The sequence below is a fragment of the Narcine bancroftii genome, chromosome 3, assembly GCF_036971445.1.
Source record: "Narcine bancroftii isolate sNarBan1 chromosome 3, sNarBan1.hap1, whole genome shotgun sequence".
Taxonomy (NCBI): domain Eukaryota; kingdom Metazoa; phylum Chordata; class Chondrichthyes; order Torpediniformes; family Narcinidae; genus Narcine; species Narcine bancroftii.
The window spans coordinates 191,730,625-191,751,239 of NC_091471.1; the positions used below are offsets into that span (position 1 = coordinate 191,730,625).

At 41.7% G+C, this 20,615-nt stretch overlaps 1 long non-coding RNA gene across 1 annotated transcript in view; it reads right to left on the reverse strand.

Annotated features, from left to right (window-relative positions):
• LOC138756336 (uncharacterized) overlaps positions 1 to 17,366 on the reverse strand; it is a 38,293-nt gene extending 20,927 nt beyond the window's left edge. Inside the window, exons 1-2 of the long non-coding RNA XR_011353001.1 lie at positions 17,259 to 17,366; positions 11,555 to 11,653 (exon numbers count right to left, since the gene is read on the reverse strand). This is a non-coding gene — a long non-coding RNA (uncharacterized lncRNA). The remainder of the gene's footprint in view (positions 1 to 11,554; positions 11,654 to 17,258) is intronic.
• Between the last annotated feature and the right edge of the window lie 3,249 nt (positions 17,367 to 20,615).

Consider the following 20,615-nt stretch of genomic DNA (forward strand, 5'->3'; position numbering starts at 1 on the left):
AAGCCGAGAGGCCTGCTTTATCTGCAGTAATGTTCTATGGTTCTATGAATGTAGAGTGCAGAAGAGGTTATTGAAGTCTCTGGAACAAATGATTGAACTGAAATTTTATTCCTTTCTAAAATTTTAAACTCAGGCAACATGGAGACAGACAAATATGAAAAGAGTGGTGAACATGAAATGAAAGGTGTTCTATTTAAATGCATGTAGTGTATGATTCAAGGTTAATCAGCTTAAAGCACAGTTAGAAATTGTCAGTTACAACATTGTGGTGTAATGATTATAATATTTTGGGGAATTTGGTAAGATTTAGAGTAGGTTACACATTTTAAAACAGATCTTATTTGGAAGACAAGATATATTGAAGATCTCTGGAGAATGTTATGCACCTTTCACAAGTAGGTGTTAATTGAACTGACATCATTAGATGAATGACCATTGTTTGGAACTGGAGCCAGGATAGTTATAAGTACCCTTTCTGCAAAGTGCTCACAGAAAGGTCACTTCTGGGTTTTGTTTATACTTAAGATAACAACTTGAGCAGAAGGAAGAACTCCTGTTGTTTGCTGGAGAAGGTGGGGGTTTTGCAAGTCACATGCTTTTTCTGGAGTTTCTGTTGGAGAGAGAGAGAGAGAGAGAGAGAGAGAGAAAACGAGAACACAAGCTCTCTCAGTTAGTGTGTGTGGGAAACTGATGAAAAGTTCCAAAGCAGTGGATGGCTGAAAGTGCTATCTGACTGATGTTTCTCTTGGAATAAGGGGAACAGAGTGGAGTTTTGTGGTGGCCTAGAGGAAGAGATTACCATCTGGAAAACCCTGATGGGGCATGTTTCATCAGCGAGACCTTTAGGTGACTAATGATGGTACCTCAATTGTGGAAATCCTGGAACAACAAATCTCTCTCTGAAAACCCTACAAGAACCTTCCTGAGCAGTAAACCTTTACCATTCAAGCACCAAAGCCTGTGAACTTTATACATGTTAATTCTCTGCACAGTATAAGAATTTCCTGCATCCAGAGAACTTGGAAAAAGAAGTGAGATTGAACTGTGAACCAAAGAACTTTTCTTGAAATTACACACACATTGCACACACATACACTTAGAATTAGAAGGGGGTTAATTTGGGTTACTATAGAGTATAGTTAAGTATAAGTATAGAGTTAAATTAAAGTTTGATTTGATTTTCATGTTTAAAGTTGATTAAAAATAACTTTTGTTTTAAAAACCATTTGTCTTTGTGAATGTCTATTGCTGCTGGGTTTTGGGGTCCTTTGGGCTCGTAACAGGGGGCATAACTTTCGTGGCTGAAAGAGAACCATAACTGTAAGCTAAACATCCAAGGATGCACATTCTATCTGGCAGAGCGAGTGAGGTGGCTCTGCTAGTAAAACATTATGTCTATATTACAAAAGCAAATGCAGACAATTACATCTTAAGTTTATAAATAACATATGGTCAGTTTGTAGATTGAGAGAGAGAGAAAAAAATATTGTATATGATTTAAAGGTTAAAGTATATTTTTAAAACACTCCTCAGGGTTAATTAAATTTCTATTTAATTGAAGAAATCTTTCAAGGTACAAGTGAAAATGGAAACATATCTTGTTAATATGGCTAAAGGTTTGATATTTCCAGTATAATCTGATTAGAGGACATGTGCTAAGGGAGAAAGCTGAAAAGTTTAAGAGGAAAATTATGGAGAACTGGTGGTGAGAGAGTGAGAGAGTGGAACAAGCTGTCAGTGCAAGTGATGGATGCAGGTTTGATTTTGACATTAAAGAGAAGAATGAATTGTTATATGTTTGGGAACATGTATGGTCCAGGTGCAGGTTGAAGTGACTCAGTGGAATAAATATTTTTGGCATGGACTAGATTGGCGGAAGTATCTTTCCTGTTGCAGTATTCTATGGTTGTACTCAGAAACATAACAAGTGAAGGCCACTCGGCCTATATTTTCTCTGTTGGCCAGTTAACATAACAAGTGAAGGCCATTCAGCCTATATTTTCTCTGTTGGCCAGTTAATATAACAAGTGAAGGCTATTCAGCCTATATTTTCTCTGTTGGCCAGTTAACATAACAAGTGAAGGCCATTCAGCCTATATTTTCTCTGTTGGCCAGTTAACATAACAAGTGAAGGCTATTCAGCCTATATTTTCTCTGTTGGCCAGTTAACATAACAAGTGAAGGCCATTCAGCCTATATTTTCTCTGTTGGCCAGTTAACATAACAAGTGAAGGCCACTCAGCCTATATTTTCTCTGTTGGCCAGTTAACATAACAAGTGAAGGCCACTCAGCCTATATTTTCTCTGTTGGCCAGTTAATCCCCCACTGCCTTTGCTTCCCTGCACATTCCCTGGAGCCTTACAATTCTTTTGCCTTTGAAAATTAACCTTTTTTTTAATTTTTTTTAATGTTGCCATCTAATCTTTCAAAACCCTTTCAGGCACTGCTGTGAATCTTCAAGTGATCAAATGTCTTTAATAAAACATCATGTTTGGGACAAAGATATTTTATCATTTATTTACACCTGTGCTCCACAGTTTAAAATTTGTAATCAAACAATTCATGCGTAATTAAAGTGCACATTCCAGATTTTATTCAAGGTTACTTGAATCTATAATTGGATTGACCATGTCGAAATCACAACACCTTTTATACATATTTGCCTCATTTCAGGAAACTGCAATGTTTAGGACATAGCAATGGTATTTATAATCAAGTATTCATTTTCATTTTGCTACTGCCATCAGCAGTTACATCATCAGTAAAGTTAAGTGAGCCAGTGACAGCCATGTATCCCCAGGACATAACACCCCAGCCACCATGTTTCAGAGATGAGATGTTACGCTTTGGATCTTGGGCAGTTTTTTTTATGCCTCCTTACTTTGCTTTTGCCATCACCCTGATACAGGTTAATCTTGATCTCATCTGTCCACAAGACATTTATCCAGATTCTGCAGGCTCTTTTAAATACATCTTGGCAAACTGTAATCTAGCCATCCTGTTTCTGTGGCTAACTTGTGGCATCTGTATTTCTGTTCATGAAGTCTTCTGCAAACATAAGTCGATTGACACATCAACACGTGCATCCTGAAGAGTGTTTCTGATCTGATCTGTCGAACATCTGTTTGGGTTTTTTTCTTCATTATGATGAGAAGTCATCTGGCATCAGCAGTGAAGGTTTTCCTTGACTTACCAGTTCTTTGGTGATTACTGTGCTCATCAGTACACTCTATCTTCTAAATAATTTTCCAAATATCTGATGTTTTCAATCCTAAGGTTTGGGTGATGTCTCTTACTGTTTTATTCTTGTTTTACATCCTCATAATGGCTTCTTTATCTTTCATTGGCACAACTCTGGTCCTCATGTTGAAAAATGGCAACTATAGACTTCAAAGGTGATCAAAACCTTAGAAGCAAACCTAGCTTTCTTATACCTGCATCAATGAAACAATTAAACATATCCAAGTACTCACAAACACCTGTGAAGCCAAATGTCCTAAATATTATGGTACACTAAAATGGGGGAACTATGTAAAAAAGTGCTGTAATTTCTACAGGGTCAAATCAAAATGTAGACAAATAACCTTGAATAAAATCTGGAATGTGCACTTTAATCACGTGAATTGTTTGATTAGAAATTTAAAACTGTGGAGCACAGGGGCAAATAAAGGGGAAAAAAAGTATCTTTGTCCAAAATATTATGGAGTGTACTGTAGTATTAATAATAGTGACTTTGAAATAATGGAAATGTCAAAAAAATTCTTTGGTTCACTACTGTTCCTTCAGAGAAGGAAAAGATACATGCAGTTCAATCTGTACGTAATTCATAATTCGTCAAAGGAACAAAAACAACCCTCAGAAAAACAATCAGATAATTTTTTTATTCCCTTCTTTTCCCATTGTTTATATATGTTGGAAATATAGTATTAGTGCAAATTCTATATTTGTATATTATCAATTAAGATCTTTTGTAAAACAGTTATGTGGTTGACATATGATTTTATTGCCTGAATCTAGTTTTGAAGAATATGTACTTTCAATACCAAAAAAGGGATATATATCTGATTTGTATTGTATTTTACAAGAAATTGATAGTAAAAAAGACTGGGATAAAGATAAGTTGAAATGGGAAAAAGATTTAGGACATGAAGAAGCTTGGATGGAAATTTGTCAGAATAGTATTCGGAAATTAATTAATGCTAGACTAGCGATGATTAATTATAATTTTATTCATCAGCTATATTTAACGCCGGAGAAATTTAAAAAATTTGGTTTTAGTAAGTTGGATTCTTGTTTTCGATGTGATCAGACGGCCAATACTTTTTTGCATACTGTTTGGCTTTGTGATCGATTGCAACAGTTTTGGAAAGGTATTCAATCTGTTTTTAACAGTTTATATAATATCCATCTTGTATTAGATCCCAATATATTTTTATTAGGGAACATGCAATCATTAATCAATTTACATTTAGAGGAATATCAGATTTCATTTATTTATTTAGCTTTAGTTGTGGCTAAAAAATGTATAGCACTTACTTGGAAAGATAGAAATATACTAACTTTAGATAAGTGGTATTTGGAAATGAAATTTTGTTTGACTATGGAAAGGATATCTTTTTCAATTCAGGATAAGATGTCTTCTTAAAAGTTAAAGTGGACTCCGTTTGCTAATTATATGCATTTAAGTTTGATTTAAATATATGTTTAAGTGTGATATTTTAGTATTGATAATTTTTGTTGTTGTTGTTGTTAGAATTTTTTTAGGTTAAGTTTTATCTCTTTTTTTGTAAGTGGGTATTTTTTTTCATATATAATATTGTCAATTTTATTAACTCTTCACTCTTTATTTTGGGGGGAGGGTTGGACTAATTTTAAGTTAGACTATTAATATTGTGTTACAATTAATGGGGGGGTTATTTTGTGTAGTTTTCTGATGTAATATTGTAATCATACCTTTTTAAATTTTTCTTTTCTATTTTTCTTTAAATGTAATTCTTTATTGTATTCATGTTATAAAAATTTTAAATAAAGTCTTTAAAAAAAAAATCTGTACGTAATTTCAGATGGTTGACGCTTTACCATCTTTTAAAACTGATCAGCAAGCCGAAAGGAATGAATGTAAAAATGTTGACCTTACCAGCAACTTTGATTAAAAGGATAAAGAGAAAATATTAAATACTCCAAGACACATGTTTGTGTATTTCATCGAGGAAATAAGCATTTTCGAGACACAAAGTGGAACAAAATTGTCATGCGTTAGGAAATCACTAGCTGTATTGTGTTATTATTCACTTTACAAAAAACAGTTAAAGGATTCATAAATTTCATTAAAATGCTGATCAATGCAATGGATTTGCTGTGAAGCCATTCTAACCTAGGGCTGTGGAATCAAGTACCATTGTCACAAGCAACTTCAAAACATATCCATTCTTTTCAGCCAAACTGCTGCTGTCACCTGGATAAATAACTTGATCTGAACATTTGTCCAAGTGATTGATCAAAACATGAAGCCAGCAAAATTGATTGACATCTTCAAACTTTCTTGTGATTGCATTCTATTATTTGTCTGCATGGTGTGCCTCCATCCTCCTTGTCAATCTATGTTAACTATCAGAAGCAACCACAAACAAAGTCATCACACTTCATTGTGAAGATGAGATTTCATGAGTTTGAAATAAAATATGGCTCCAGCAGTCAATAATATTGTCGAGCTTGACAATGAAGCAGACATTCCCAAGATCACCCAAATCTGCAAAATTGAATCAGGGGCTAATCGATCCTGCAAGGAGAAAGGATAGAGCCTGGGTTCCTGCCTCTGATCATTATCCTCAAACCATACTGGAAATGTGTTTGTGCTGATTGCAGACAATGAATCAGTCCTGCTCAGCTCTGATGCGCTCAGCAGTACAACAGTCAGTAAAGAGTTTCAAGCTCACCAATAACCACTTTATAAATGATAATTGAGGACTCTGTTCACAATCACACAGGTGATTGATAGCCTGGAAACAGCAGAAAGTCGGGACAGTCAATGAAAATTTGTAAAAAAACTGCAGAGGGTGAAAATCTGAAAGGCAGAAAATGTTGGAAATACTGTCCACCTATTCTCAATGAGTTCTGCCTTGATGCCGAAGTCTTTTTCTGAAGTCTCCATGCCTACTTCTTAAACAGGGTTCTCCACTCCCCACTGAAGGCCCCGTCTCCTGCCTCAAGCCTCATTCCTCTTCTTGGACACCTCATTCTGGCCTTCTGTCCCCTCTGGATCTTTTTTATTTCCAACTGTCGCCAATATATTAACCCTCTTGACTTCATCACTCCACTCATCAATTCTAATCTTACCTCTGCTGAATGCTTTGCCCTCCATTTCTTTCCATATTAACCACTCACCAATAATATGAACAACAGAATTCCAGCAAAGTCAACATCTTTGCTTTTGATTTTCCATATGTTCTTCATAACTTCCTGTGTTTTATCTGCTGAGAAATTTGCCAACTGACTTGAAAGCCGAGTTCAACTGGCTTAGTCTCTCTAAAGGGTCCAGACCCGTAACATTGACTGACCCAATAAGTTCCCAAGCTCTGCTTATTTGAAAACCATTGATACTGTGACCTTGTATCCCCAGCTCTGTGGCCAGTAATCCACTGATAGAAAATAAACTGCAAAAACTATTACCCAGCAATGTGAAGTCCAGTAACAACAAGGAGGAGGAATTATTGAAGATGAAGCCAAGTGTTGTGTGTGGAGGAAACGTGGCCTCCCTGCCTGTCTAGAATATTGTGAATTGCGGGTGGTCACATGACCTCCCTGTCTGAAACTTATTCAGAAGTCAAATCACCTGTAAATCAAGGTTCGACGCTGGTCACCCATTAATGCACATCTTGTTTTTGGCTGATTTAAATTACCTGGGGTCATTATTAGTGAGAAGCACAGATTAGCACTGTCGATAACACCAATGCACAGCACATTCTTTCTCTCTGCCTCATGGTCCAATCCCCGGACATCGCTCCATGCTGGGTCACAACTGTGGACATGGTTGGAATTGTCGTGGGTAAGATGTGCATTATACTGAAGCTGAGCCATAGTATTATAATAGATCAATACTTGCAGAGAGCCGCAGCCCCCATTGGTACAGGGAACCGGGTATGTGTAAGAGTCCCTGTGTGAACTCAAGTGTGGAAGTATATTGAGTATTGGTTCATTATTTGTCGGAGACTAACCTAAGTCCAAGGTGAATGTCTATATCGTTTCTTATGTGAAATAATAAAGTAACATTTAACATTCTCCTCCTTTGTCTCCTATGTGTTAATTAAAGTTGTGTGTGATTTTAACACTTGTGTCCAGACTTGTGTCTCTGTGAACCCACCAAACCTGATACTTTTCCCAACATGACAATGACAAATAAACTGCAAAACAATTGCTCAGCAATGTTGTGTTCAGTAACAACGAGGAGGAGGAATGATTGAAGATGGAACCAAATGAAATGCAACTTTCTTTTGTATTCAATAGAGTCAGACCTGTATTGCTCCTGACTCTCATTGGACTACAGTAAAATCCCTGGTATCCAGCACCTACAGAGATTGCAGATGCCAGATATGCAAATTTTTGTCTGTCTGAGGCACACACCTGCATTAAGAATAAACAGTTTAAAAGCAAAAGACAGTGCAGATTGTAAAGTACAATTCAACTCCGATTATCCAAAATGGGCGGGACCAGGCCTATATCGGATAAACGTTTTTTTCTTTTGGAGAATTGGCCATTTTTTAAAAACAGCCCAGTAGCAACAGCAAATCACTTGTAACAGTGTTTAAACAACAACAAACAAGGGAAGGCTTTCTATGCATCAAAAAGTCTTGGTCACCACTGATCCCTGACACATCCCCACCAAGGCCCTCCTCAAGCCGGGTGCTCAAGGTTCCCACTCCTGCCCAGGAGCCCAAGGTCTCCACTGCTGCCAGGGCCCAAGGTCTGTGCTGCTTTTGGGAGCCTGACGTCCCCTCTGCCTCCAGGAGCCTGATGTCCCATCTGCCGCCAAGAGCCCAATGTCCCTGCTGCCGCCGGGAGCCCAACGTCTCCGCTACCACAGGCAGCCCAAGGTCCCCTCTACCACCAACTGGGGCGTTCCACTGGCTGAATGTTTCCTCCTATCTCCACCAGGGGGTTGCATGTTGCTTCAGAGAACATTTACTTTACAATTTTATACTCTAATATGTTTTTATTTATTCTTAATTATTTTAACATTTATTTATTTCCTCTTTTTTTGCTTGTGGTTGAATTCCGGGGATTTTACTGTATAAGATTTCCAGGAATGTTTGCTATATTTCAAATTTGGAGAGATGTTTATGGGTGTCCTTGAGACATATTTGTTTGAATGATTTTTATTGGGGGATGAGGGATTTCTCACTGATTTCTCCCACCAGGTGCTCAACTCCTTCCACTGACCACAATGAGAGGTCCTCAAATGTGGGAGAGTGGCCTGTCCCCAGCCTTCTGCCCAGATTCCCTGCCTGAAATCCCTGCAAGCCTGCACTTACTTTTTTTAAATGGGCTCTCCAAATCCAGCAGGGTATAGCAACTTGGAGTTGGATCCAAGCAATGAGTAGGCCTCAGGTGGGATCTTCCCTTTCTTACAGGAACATTTAAAAACTATTTAAATTGATCTAAGCAATGGAAGGCATTAAAATGTCCTATAAATTGAAGAAGCAAATAGAAGTATCATATAAAGTTACATGTGCAATCACAAAAGTTGTGGCGAAACTCAGCAGGTCAAGCAGCGTCTTCAAGAAGGATAGGGTGACCAATGTTTCGGGCTTGAGCCCTTGTCAAGGTATGAGCAAAATCAAGTAGGTGTCTGAATAAAATTATGGGAAGGGGGAGAGAAGGGGAGGAGAGAAAAAGAGGAGAGGATGGAGGAAGCAGCAGAGAGAGGAGTACAGGCTCAGGTTATATAGATTGGAGGGTGGAAGAGAAAAATAAGCTGAAGTGATGGGTTGGGGGCAGCACACTGATTGGAGAGGGAAGGGAAAGGGATGGGGAGCTGGAGAAAAGGATACTGATAGTTAAAGTGAAAAACTCAAGGGAGGGGCTTAACAGATACTGGAGAAGTTGATGTTAATGCTATCTGGTTGGAGAATGCCTATGTGTTAGAATGAGTTCGTGGGCAATTGGAACATCTAGTGCATTTTTCAGTCAAGCTGTCACTGGCTTAGGCAAGATATCATACATTTGGTTAAGAAACATTTCTGCTTTTTATTGGAAGGTCATCCTTTCACTATTTATATAGAGCACTAGCCTCTTGCACATACCACAAGTTCAAGTGCACATCTCTACTTGCCCAGAGAAATTTGGTACTTGGACTTCATCTTACAATTTTAATTGGACATTCGGCACATCCAAAGAAAAGTGAATGCTGGGCTGACACCCTATCCAGGTGCAATTTCGATGCCTTACATACAACTACTGCCATCAATTTCACTGCCATGGCTTGTGCACAATGCAGCGATCCTGATCTCATCCAGTAATGCCAGATCAACTCTGGTCTCCATTTTTAAGATGTGGCCCCCCAATAGTCTGTGATTTTTCCCCCACAGGAAGACCTAAGCCTTTTGTGCCAGTGGCTATGAAACAGGAGATTCTTGTGTCTCTTCACAATCGGTCACATCCTGGTAGTAGAGCATCAAACTAACAAATTACGGAGCCATTTTACCTGATGTCATATTAAACAGGATATTGGATTATGGGAAAGGACCTGCTTGCCGTGTCAATACTCTGAAGTTTTCGGACAAATAAAATCCAAGCTGGGGGATTTGTTGTTCTGGATTCTCATTTCCAGCACATGCACCTGGACTTGGCCGGCCTTTTTCAGTCATCTCGGAGATATGCTTATCTATTCACATGTGAAAACTGGACTACCAGGTGGCAAGAGGTCATTCCTGTCACTGACATCACTGCGGAGATGATCACTTGGGCTTTCGAGGATCGCTGAATTCCATCTTTTAGTGTTCCGGTCACTATTACAATTGATCGAGGGTCTCAGTTTGAGTTGGCATTATTCCGAGCTCTCACTGACACAACCCATATTCATTCTATGGCTTGCCATGGACAGGCCTATGGCCTCGTCGAGCATTTCCATTGACAATTGAAGGCAGCATTGACAGCAGGAGGTGATGTATCTACATAGGTCGAACCTTTGCCCATGGCTCTCCATGACATTCATATTACTGTTATGGCAGATCTTGGATGTTTAGTGGAAGAGCTAGTATATGGCACTATGTTGACCTTGCCAGACAAGTTTGTGAATCCAAGCATAACGCTCTATGATCCAGCTAGTTATGTTGATCGTCTTTAGGAAAATATGAGATCACTCTGACCTAATCCTATGTGGCAGGTGTCATCTGTAGTATATGTGCCAAATGAATTACAATGCTGTACTCGTGTTCCTTCGGCATGATGCTCTTCACAAACCACTTCAACTCAATTACAATAGTCCTTTTCAGGTCTTATGCTGCCACCTGAAGACTTCTGTGATCAACAGGAATGGAAAAGCTGACACAGTTTCCATCGACAGGCTGAAACCAGCTTATATCAGAGAGTTCATGTTCTGCGCCAGGGCTAGGGTCAGAGGAGCAGTTGGACTGTGCATCGCCTGTCTTGTAGTATCGTTCGAGGTTGGACCAAACCTTCGGCCATCCAGACCATTACGAAGCGGGATAGTTCCATTCAGTCACTTCCTTGCATGGCTTGGAGGCTTGGGTGGGGCAAGCTGTCATGGTCACGTACTTACCTTCCAAAGCAGATTGCTTCAGTGAAAGGTCCAGTCAGATGTCCTTGTTACCATCTGGGGGCAGACTGCTGTCCCTCAGGGATGTAAAAATGCCATTTAACAGCAAATTAACATCCTTAAGGCTGAGAGGAACTGGCAACCACATCACCATGAAGTCACTGGTATTATCATTTGGAGATTTTGATGACTGCTGATAACTTGGATCATGCAACCACACAGCTAGGTGAATACATGGCCCGAGGAGACATTTACTGCCACTGGTCCTCAAGCAATGCCGATGTTTGTGTCTCATAGCTGGCTGACCCAGTCTCCAGCCTCTGAGCGCTCCAGCTGGCCCTTTCTACTTTCAGGTTAATCACAGTCATCCATCACAGCCCACTGAAGTCCACTCAATTGAAATGCAGTAGTCTTACTTAGACTAGCTCCATTCATGGATTAAGAGATGTGAGGAGTGTCAAATAAATAGATATACATATATAAAACCCTGACGCTAAATATATATAGCTATCACTGGCAACAATCCAAAGTGGGCTTTCACCAAGGATTGATGGTCGATGAAACCTTTTGTTTAAAATAATTCCAATCTAACCACTTTAATTAAATGTACCAATGGAATAATGAGGGATCCTTTGGAAGGCTGGAGGACTTCAGATGTGTTGGCCCTTGTCTGTGTGAATAAAGTTAAACAAAAAATAAAACCTGTAGATGCTGGGGTCAAGTACTATATACAAATATTCTGGAGAGTCCATGGGCTGCATGGTAAGTGTAGCAGTTACCAGCAACGAGGGTTCGAATCCAGCACAGCCTCTAAGGAGTTTGCATGTTCTCCACATGTCTGCGTGGGTTTCCTCCAGGTGCTCTGGTTTCTCCACACCCTTCAAAACATACAGGGGTTGTAAATTAATTAGGTGTAAATGGGTGGTTTGCAGCAGCATCTCTAGGGTTGGTGTCACCCAACATGGTAACACATGGTGTCACCCCACCAGCCCCCCTTCCACATGGAAGTCTTTCCTGACCAGACCACACAAAATCTTTAGTAATTTTTTTTGTGCTAATGTTATTCATAAATCATAATTTCTATGTATCACTGAATGTAATGACAATAGTAGTGAGATAAACAACTAGAAAAATTAACATTACACCTTTAAATTATAATATCATATGTACAGCCTAAATGTATTTACATAGTTTCATGTGATTAAAGTGCACAATAATAAAAAAGAACAAATTAAAGAGTCTTTGAAAAAATATATATAGTTGTAAAAATATAGAATTATATGATAAATATACTGCAGTTGTAAATTGCTTAAATTTAATATTTCTTAGATTATATGAACACTAACAAAATTGTTTTGTAAAATCTCTCTACGTTGAATTACCACATTATTAGTTAGAACATTATTAGTAATTGAGTGGAAGCCTTTTTTTTGATTTTTCTCCATTTCCTTTAATTACTTTTTCGTTCTCAACAAAGTTATTGATATAGATTCAAAAATACTAATTACCACATTATTGTAGCGAAAATGCCAGAAAATTTGACAAAAGCAGCACCAGCAATGAAAACAACAGCGTGTGGTTGTACTGCATGCAGACGAGACAATGTGATTCAAAGTGTAGCCAACTGCTACAAAGAAACTCACACACACAGTGTGGCAGGTTAAGCTCACTCCTTTATTATGACTGGAAAGGCTGCTTATATACTGTTCAAGTTCCCGCCATTTTTGCTGATTGACTGAGTCAGCCACATGAATAACAAAACACCATTTTAGGGCTGTTGGTCTGATGCTGTTCCAGCTTCTACCCCCACTGGTTCATTGTCCTGGGAGTTGCTTTAATGATCTCTTTCCAAGTCTGCTGCCTCATGATGTGCCGGCCCGATCTCCGTAATTGCGGGCCGCCACCAAAGTGTCATTATAATTGGGTAATAATGACAGCTCTGACCGGAGTACATTGGAAGGTTCAAAAACTAAATTAGCAGAGAATTTTAGCCTTGTAGGGGTACATGTCAGATGGGCTAATGAAAAAATGTTTCTGTTGTTATAATTAAATGCAGGGATATTTTTATAAAATATAATAAATTTTTGATGAAACACCACAAAAATTTTATAAACAGTCATTTTGGTGTCATCTCCTCTGATGGTGACACCCGGTGAGGTCCGCACCTTCCTAATAACACGAGTAGTGGCATGGGCTCATGTGCCGGACAGGCTTATTAACATTCTGTGTGTCTAAATTAAATTAAATTAAAAACTCAGTGGGTCACCTTGCATCCACTTCAGGCCTGAGCCATTTGTCAGGAATTAATGTCTGTGTAACCTTTAGTTTTTATTCATATATTGTTGGTCTTTGAAAACACTTACATTGTGAAGGGCAGCATTTAGTTCAGTGGTTCTCAACCTTTTCCTTTCCACTCACATACCACTTTAAGTATTCCTTATGCCATAGGTGCTCTGTGATTAGTAAGGGATTGCTTAAGGTGGTATGTGGGTGGAAAGAAAAAGTTTGAAAACCACTGTTTTAATCATGCCTAATTGACTCATTATGTGCATAACTCCAAAGGAAATGGGCCAATGACAATTTTTCTCAAGCAAAATATTTCAATAACAATTGGGTCTAGAGCTGTGATTCTCAACCTTCCCTTCCCACTCACATACCACCTCAATCAATCTCCTACTAATCACAGAGTACCGATGGCATAGGGATTACTTAAATTGGTATGTGAATGTAAAGAAAAAGATTGAGAACCATTGATTAAGTTCGACATGTGAAAATTTCAGAGACACTTTGGTTGAACAGGAGATGGAATTGTTGCAGGGTTAGTGTCAGTTTTCCAGAAAGTATGCATAAAGTGAATGTTAGGGTGCTTTATCATCACCAATTAGTCACATTGTTTCATATTGTAGGTCAAAACAATTTCCTCTAAATTCCCAGAGAAGAATCTCTCATTCCATCCAATGGAAAGGTCTGCCAGGAGACATTCAGTTGTACCCAAGCCATTCAGAGTCAGAGAGTCACAGAGCAGGGAAGCCCTTCAGCCAAACTTTCCCATGCCAACCAGAATGTTCAACCCACCATAACCCCATTTTCCTATATCCCATTCCATCTAGGTATCCAACCATAATTGCAATAGTGTCTGCCTCAAATACATCCTCCAGCAGCTGGTTTCATACACCCTCTGTGTAAAAATGGTACCTCTCAGGTTCCTATTAAATTTCTTCCCCTTACCTTAAACTTTTATCCTCTGGTTACCAATTCCTCTACTCTTGGCAAAAGACTCTTCATTCACCAAATCTATTTCTCTCATCATAGAAAATCAGATGCAATCAGTTACTCAGTGGGGTTCTGGGAATGAAAGTCTGTTATTTGCCAGATTATCAGCCAACATTTCACAGAAATCAATGGAATGAGAGGCAGTAAACACCTCATCCAGAAGGAGATTTTTGTCAGTTGCAGCACTCCCTTGGCCTGGCATCAGATTGGAGCCAAGAATTTAATGAACAAATCCCTGGCATGTAATTTGAACTCAACATTATATAGCATGGAAGTAAGTGCAATACCAAATGAACTGCCACTGACATGTCTTAATAAAGCAACCATGGCACTTCCAGAATACAAAAATCAAACTAAGTTCACTAGTTTGACAAAAATATATCACCAACTTTACACTAAAATGGTTGACTCTTATTTGCCATTTAAAGCCACTGCAGTATAGAAAAATTCACTGATTGTAAGTGGCAGGGCAAAATAGAAAATATATTCTTGTGTTACCAGCAATGAACAAACCTCAGAAATAAATTATATCAAAGCTTGTAATGAAGCTGAAGTGTATCATATTATGGAATGAAGAGATCAATAGGTTGCCAATATCAGTGAAAGCTTTACTTAATAAAACCCTTGCTCTGAGTAGCAACAAGAACTTAATGCCAGAAGTCTCCCTGCAGAGGCGTTAATGGAGTCTGTTGTCAACAACAGTCAGTGGTACAGATAACACCTGCCTGCAGAATCATTAGCCTGCACCGTGATTGAAAGTGATGCACAGACCAATGCTGTATAAAATATCTTCGAGCCACTGAACAAGAAACAAAACCACTGTGTGCAGATGACAAATTTGAAAGGATGGCTTTAAGCATCAGTGAACAAACAAACTAAATCCACTAGAACCTGGATAAGTTGCAATGAAATGACAATAAGAGTATACTGCCAGCTGATACCAAGCTACAAGAGCATGTATCACCCTGGACTTTCATCTCCACAGCCACATTAAGCACATACTTTGTTTCTACTGGACATGCCCACCTGACTCCCATGGAGATGAGCACACTGTGGTGAGCTGTTAGCTCGAATCAGTCACACACAAAGTAAAGACTGTACAACAGGCTTTAATCCACAAAGGCTTCCATAGAACCAGGTTGGCTGTAGCTGCAGTAACTCTGAGTGAACTTTGGGAGACCGGCGTAGGCTTATATCCCAGAGGGTGATTGACACCCAACTGGGTGGGGCTTGATCCCTTCAGGCCGACTGATTGACAGCCGGCCAGGTGTTGTCCTGTCCCCTTACACTCCTGCAAGTTCAGATGTTGCCCCTTGCAGTAGGCTGGTGGTGTACCACCACACACACATCATCACTACTGCAACTCATCCATTAGAATATGCAAATCAGAACCTGAAAAATGGGGCCACATACCCTGCATAGCCTTTCTCATTGCCACCTCAACAGATTAAACCAGCGCATAGAGCATACGCATTCAACAGTTTAATGGCATATTGAAAAGTGTCCTGATATCATTCAATGAAGGAAAGGATTGGGAGGGTTGAAAGTAGAATTTTCCAATTAAATATTGAGCCAGACAACTATCATCTCTGCTACTGATGAGAGCACAAGCAATTAACTCCATCTTCCTCCCTGGCTGAAGCCTGAGGCGACATCAGATTCTGTGATCACAGTTAACTCCAAGATGAACTTCTAACACCAAATTTCTCCCATCACCAAGACCACCTTTTCTTACCTCCAGAAAATATGAAGAGGCTGAAGCAGGCATGAGACCGTCAGCTACTGAAAATCTCTTTGACATGTTGTTACCAGCATATCACACAGTTCCAAAACCACAGAGAAACACAAAAGCTTCAGTTGCTGGAATCTTGAGCAGACAAATAATTGCTGGAGGAAATCAATAGGTCCAACAGCATCCATGTATGGAAATAGCCTGTCAAAATTTCAGGTCTGAAACCTTTAAGAAGGCCAAAATAGAAGAGGTGACATTACACAAATAAAGTGGGAAGAAGCTGGGGGAGGGGCTCAGAGATCAGAAAGTATTGGACAGAAAACGACAGAGGTGAAGAGACAAGTAAAAGGAGAATCCATTCAGGAGGGTGGTGAAATGAGACAAAGACAGAGAAACAGAAAGACAGAGGTGAACAGAAGAGGTGGGAACAGTAGAATTGGATAGTGTCAGGGGTGGGAAGGTTATCTAAAATGAGAACAATGAATGTTTATGCTATTTGGTTCAAGTTTGTCCAGAAGGAATATGATGAGTTGTCCCTTAGTTTACATTTAACCTCTCCCTGACAATGGATGAGGTTAAGGATAGACACTGTAGGAATGGTTGAGGGAATTAAAATGGTTGACTACAGGAAGCTGAAAATTAACCCACAGAGCATAGGTGTTCAGCAAACATTCATGGCGGATCTCCTGCCTGCTATTCTGCATTGGTCAGAGGCACAAAGTCCCTCACATCTATTAGCCCTGAACTCAACAACGTTCATTAGTGAGCACCCCAATTTAAAAATTATCACCATTGTATTTAAGTCCCATCATGATGGGAGATAACTCCACAACTCTCTATAACCACCTCCAGTCCATTGGCATTTAAACATTTTTAATGTTTCACCAATTCTGGCATTTCTGGCTTTGCTTTATTTTTTTCCTTGGTCGCGTGAGCCATTGACTGTCTAGAAAGACTCACTTGAGTAACCCCCCCCCCCCACCCCCCACCACCCATCTTTGTTTCTTCACATCAGTGTTTAATTGTTCCATTAATGCATCCTAAAGTCTACTTCCCTGACCATCAACAGAACATTTCCAGCTATTTCTGTGTAGGGGTTAACAGTTCACAGAACACACAAAAAATACAAAGTGGAAGTTGGTCATCCTCAATCCCGAGAAACTTCCTGGAAAAAGATATTCAACCATGGCAATGATGCTTTTTAGTGTAGGTTGCAATTACTAGTTTGTCCTGGCATTTTTGTGCTTTTTCTGTTACATTTGGAAATTTGCATCACAGATCAAATAGTGTGAGCAGTGCAACCACTGATGGATGCTAGCAGTAGTATAGTGAAACAATGCATTCCAGTGTCACATGGTATCCTTGGAAAATTGTACTCAATATACCAAACTGGACTTTGGAATCATATACTTATCTCTAAATTTTAATGAATGACTGTACAGGAGAAAACAGACAATATGATCAAGTTAAGTGCCTACCAAACTTATTCTAGATTAATGGATATTGTGTGGCGGCACGCATCCTCATGGCGAACCGGCCCCACTTGTATCGCCACGTGATGGGGCAGCCATGGGGAAATGGTATTGTCAGAGGTTTCTCTCTGACTCCACCATCCCTTCCAGCGCACACCCTGGGCAGCAAATATGATGTCACAATGCACCAGGTGACTGAGCTCATGCTGCCCTTATAGGGACGTGCTGAATTTAAATAAAAACAGTTGTTAATGACTCTCAACGTGGTGGCTGTGTTTCTTCCATTGCTCACACCACCACAGTGGTGTCCCCGATGAGCCCAGGTGTTTTTCTGGACTCAAAACACCATGGATTCAGCAGAAGTTAATGCTGTCTCCATCAAGCTTCCCCCCTTTTGGACCCACTGACTGAGAACGTGGTTTGGGCAAGTGAAAGCACAATTTCAACTCCGCAACATCTCTTCAGACGCCACGATGTTCTATCATGTTGTGAGTGCTTTGGGCTAAGATACAGCAGCAAGGGTGGATGACATCATCCACCACCCCCCAGCTATGGGCAAGTACACCAACCTCAAAGACCTGCTGCTTGAAACTTTCGGGCTAACTCCCCAGCAACGGGCTTTCAGGTTCCTTCACCTAGATGGGCTTGGGGACCGTAGTCCGACGACGCTGATGAACGAAATGCTGGCCCTAGTGGAAGACCACAATGCTTGTTTTCTCTTCCACCAGATATTCCTGGAACAGATGCCGGAGGACATCCAGCTGCTCCTCACAGATGAAGACCTCTCGAACCCGAGGAGTGCAGATGCTCTCTGGCGCACGAAGTGGGAGGACGAGGCAGCCCTCAACCAGGTGGCATGACCAGGAGCCAGCCGGTCACAAGGCACTCCCAAGACCAAGCCAGAGGAGGGCCAGTCAACCTGGTGTTTCTACCACCAGCGCTGGGGAGCACAAGCCCATAAGTGCCGCCAGCCCTACGAGTTTCAGGGAAACAACCAGGCCAGCCGCCGTTGATGGATGCGATGGCTGGCTATACAAACAGCCTCCTACAGGTTACGGACAGATCCATTGGCCGCCGATTTCTGGTGGACACAGGGGCTGAGCTCAGCGTCCTTCACCCCAAGGTATTAGAGACTCGCACCCGATCTCAAGGTCAAACCCTGTGGGCGGTTAACGGCTCCACCATCAGGACCTATGGCACCCGCAGGGCACAGATCCAGATTGGGAAGGAGAAGTTTCACTGGAAGTTTGTCCTAGCCTCCATGGGAACTGCACTGTTATGGGCCAACTTCCTTAGGGCTCATGGCCTACTGGTTGACATGAAGTGCAAAAGGCTGGTCAATGCACGAATATTCCACTCCACATAATTGGACACAGCAGAAGCTGCAGGCCCAAAATCGCCTCCGTAGCTGCTACCAGGGACATGTTCAACGAGATCCTCCATGAATTCCCTGCCATCTTAGAGCCACGGTTCAACGCCACCCTGCCCCAGCATGGGGTCTTCCACCACATCACCATGCAGGGCCCCCCACTGCACACTAGACCCAGACAGCTGCCACCCAAGAAGCTCCAGCAGGCAAAGGAGGAGTTCTCTAGGCTCCAAGAACTGGGCATCATCCGGTGCCCGGACAGCAACTGGGCATCGCCCCTCCATATGGTCTCAAAATCATCCAGGGGGAGACCAGGCGGGGACTACTGTCAGTTGAACGATGTAACCACCACCAACAGGTACCCAGTGTCCCACATGCAGGACTTATCCACTAACCTCTACAGCGCATGGGTCTTCTCCAAAGTGGACCTCGTGCGGGGATACCATCAGATCCCGATGCATTCAGACAACGTGGGTAAGACAGCCATTATCATCACTTTCGGTCTCTTCGAGTTCCTGCATATGCCCTTCGGTCTAAAGAACGTTGCCCAAACATTCCAGCGTCTCATGGATGTGGTTGGAAAAGACCTGGACTTTGTGTTCATTTATCTGGATGATATTCTCATTGCCAGTTGCAACCGTGACAAACACAAAGCCCAACTCAGCACACTCTTTGACCGGCTGGCGGACTTCAGCCTCACGGTCAATGCAGCCAAATGCCAGTTCGACAAGGAGTCCGTTCAGTTCTTGGGGCACACCATTTCAGTGGCTGGGGGCACTCCGGCGCTGGAGAAAGTAGCAGCTGTTCAATGATTCCCCAAATCCTCCACCCTGAAAGACCTCCAAGAGTTCACGGAGATGGTGAACTTTTACCATCGCTTCATCCCTGGAACTGCGCACACCACACGCCCATTGGTCGCACTCATGGCCACCAAAGAAAAGACTTTATTGTGATCAGAGGAAGTGGACAGGGCTTTCATCGCAACAAAGAAGGCTCTAGCTAGTGCCACGCTGCTGGTGCACCCGTGGCCAGATGCACACACACAGCACTCTCCATGGACGCCTCAGCTACGGCAGTGGAGTGGGTTCAGGAACAGTGGCTCGCTGGACAATGGCACCCGGTGGCCTTTTTCAGCAAGCAGCTGTGCCCGCTGAGCTCACATACAGCACCTTTGACCGGGAGCTCATGGTGCTGTATTTGGTCATCCACCATTTCCGCTACTTCCTCATGGGCAGGCCGTTCGTAGCCTTCACGGATCACATGCCCCTCACTCAAGAACTGGCAATGGCCAAGGATCCGTATTTTGCCTGACAGCAGTGCCACCTCTCGTACATGTCTGAGTTCACTACCGACATCTGACACAGGGCCAGCAAGGCCAATATAGTGGCTGATGCACTCTCCCATTCAGCCATCAACACTCTCGTGCCCTGCCTGGATTACGAGCAACTTGCTCAGGCACAGAGGAATGATGCGGAGACACAGGCCTTGTAGACCGCCATCTCGGGCCTCAAACTCAAGGATGTCCAGGTCCCCAGCAGCCTGGACACATTGCTCTGCGATGTCTCAACAGGCACGCCGTACCCAGTGGTCTTGCCACACTGGAGGGCCAAGGTCTTCAGTCTGATCCACGACTTCGCTCACCCAGCAGTAAAGACAACCGTGCGGATGGTCATGGAGTGGCGCGGGCTGAAGAAGGAGGTAGCAGAACTGGCCAGAACTGTACCAGGTGCCAGACCTCCCAGGTCCAGCAACACATGCGTGCCCCCATCCAGAACTTTGTCGCGGCGGTTCGCAGATTCCAACACATCCACGTTAATATCGTCGGGCTCTTGCCAGTGTCCAAGAAGGCTTGTTACCTCCTCATGGTGGTGGATCGGGCCAAAAGGTGGCCGGAGGCCGTCCTGATTAAGGAGGCCTCCGCGGAGATGTGCGCCAGGACTCCGGTCAGCCAATGGATCGCCCATTTTGGAGTCCCCGCATACATCACTAGCGAC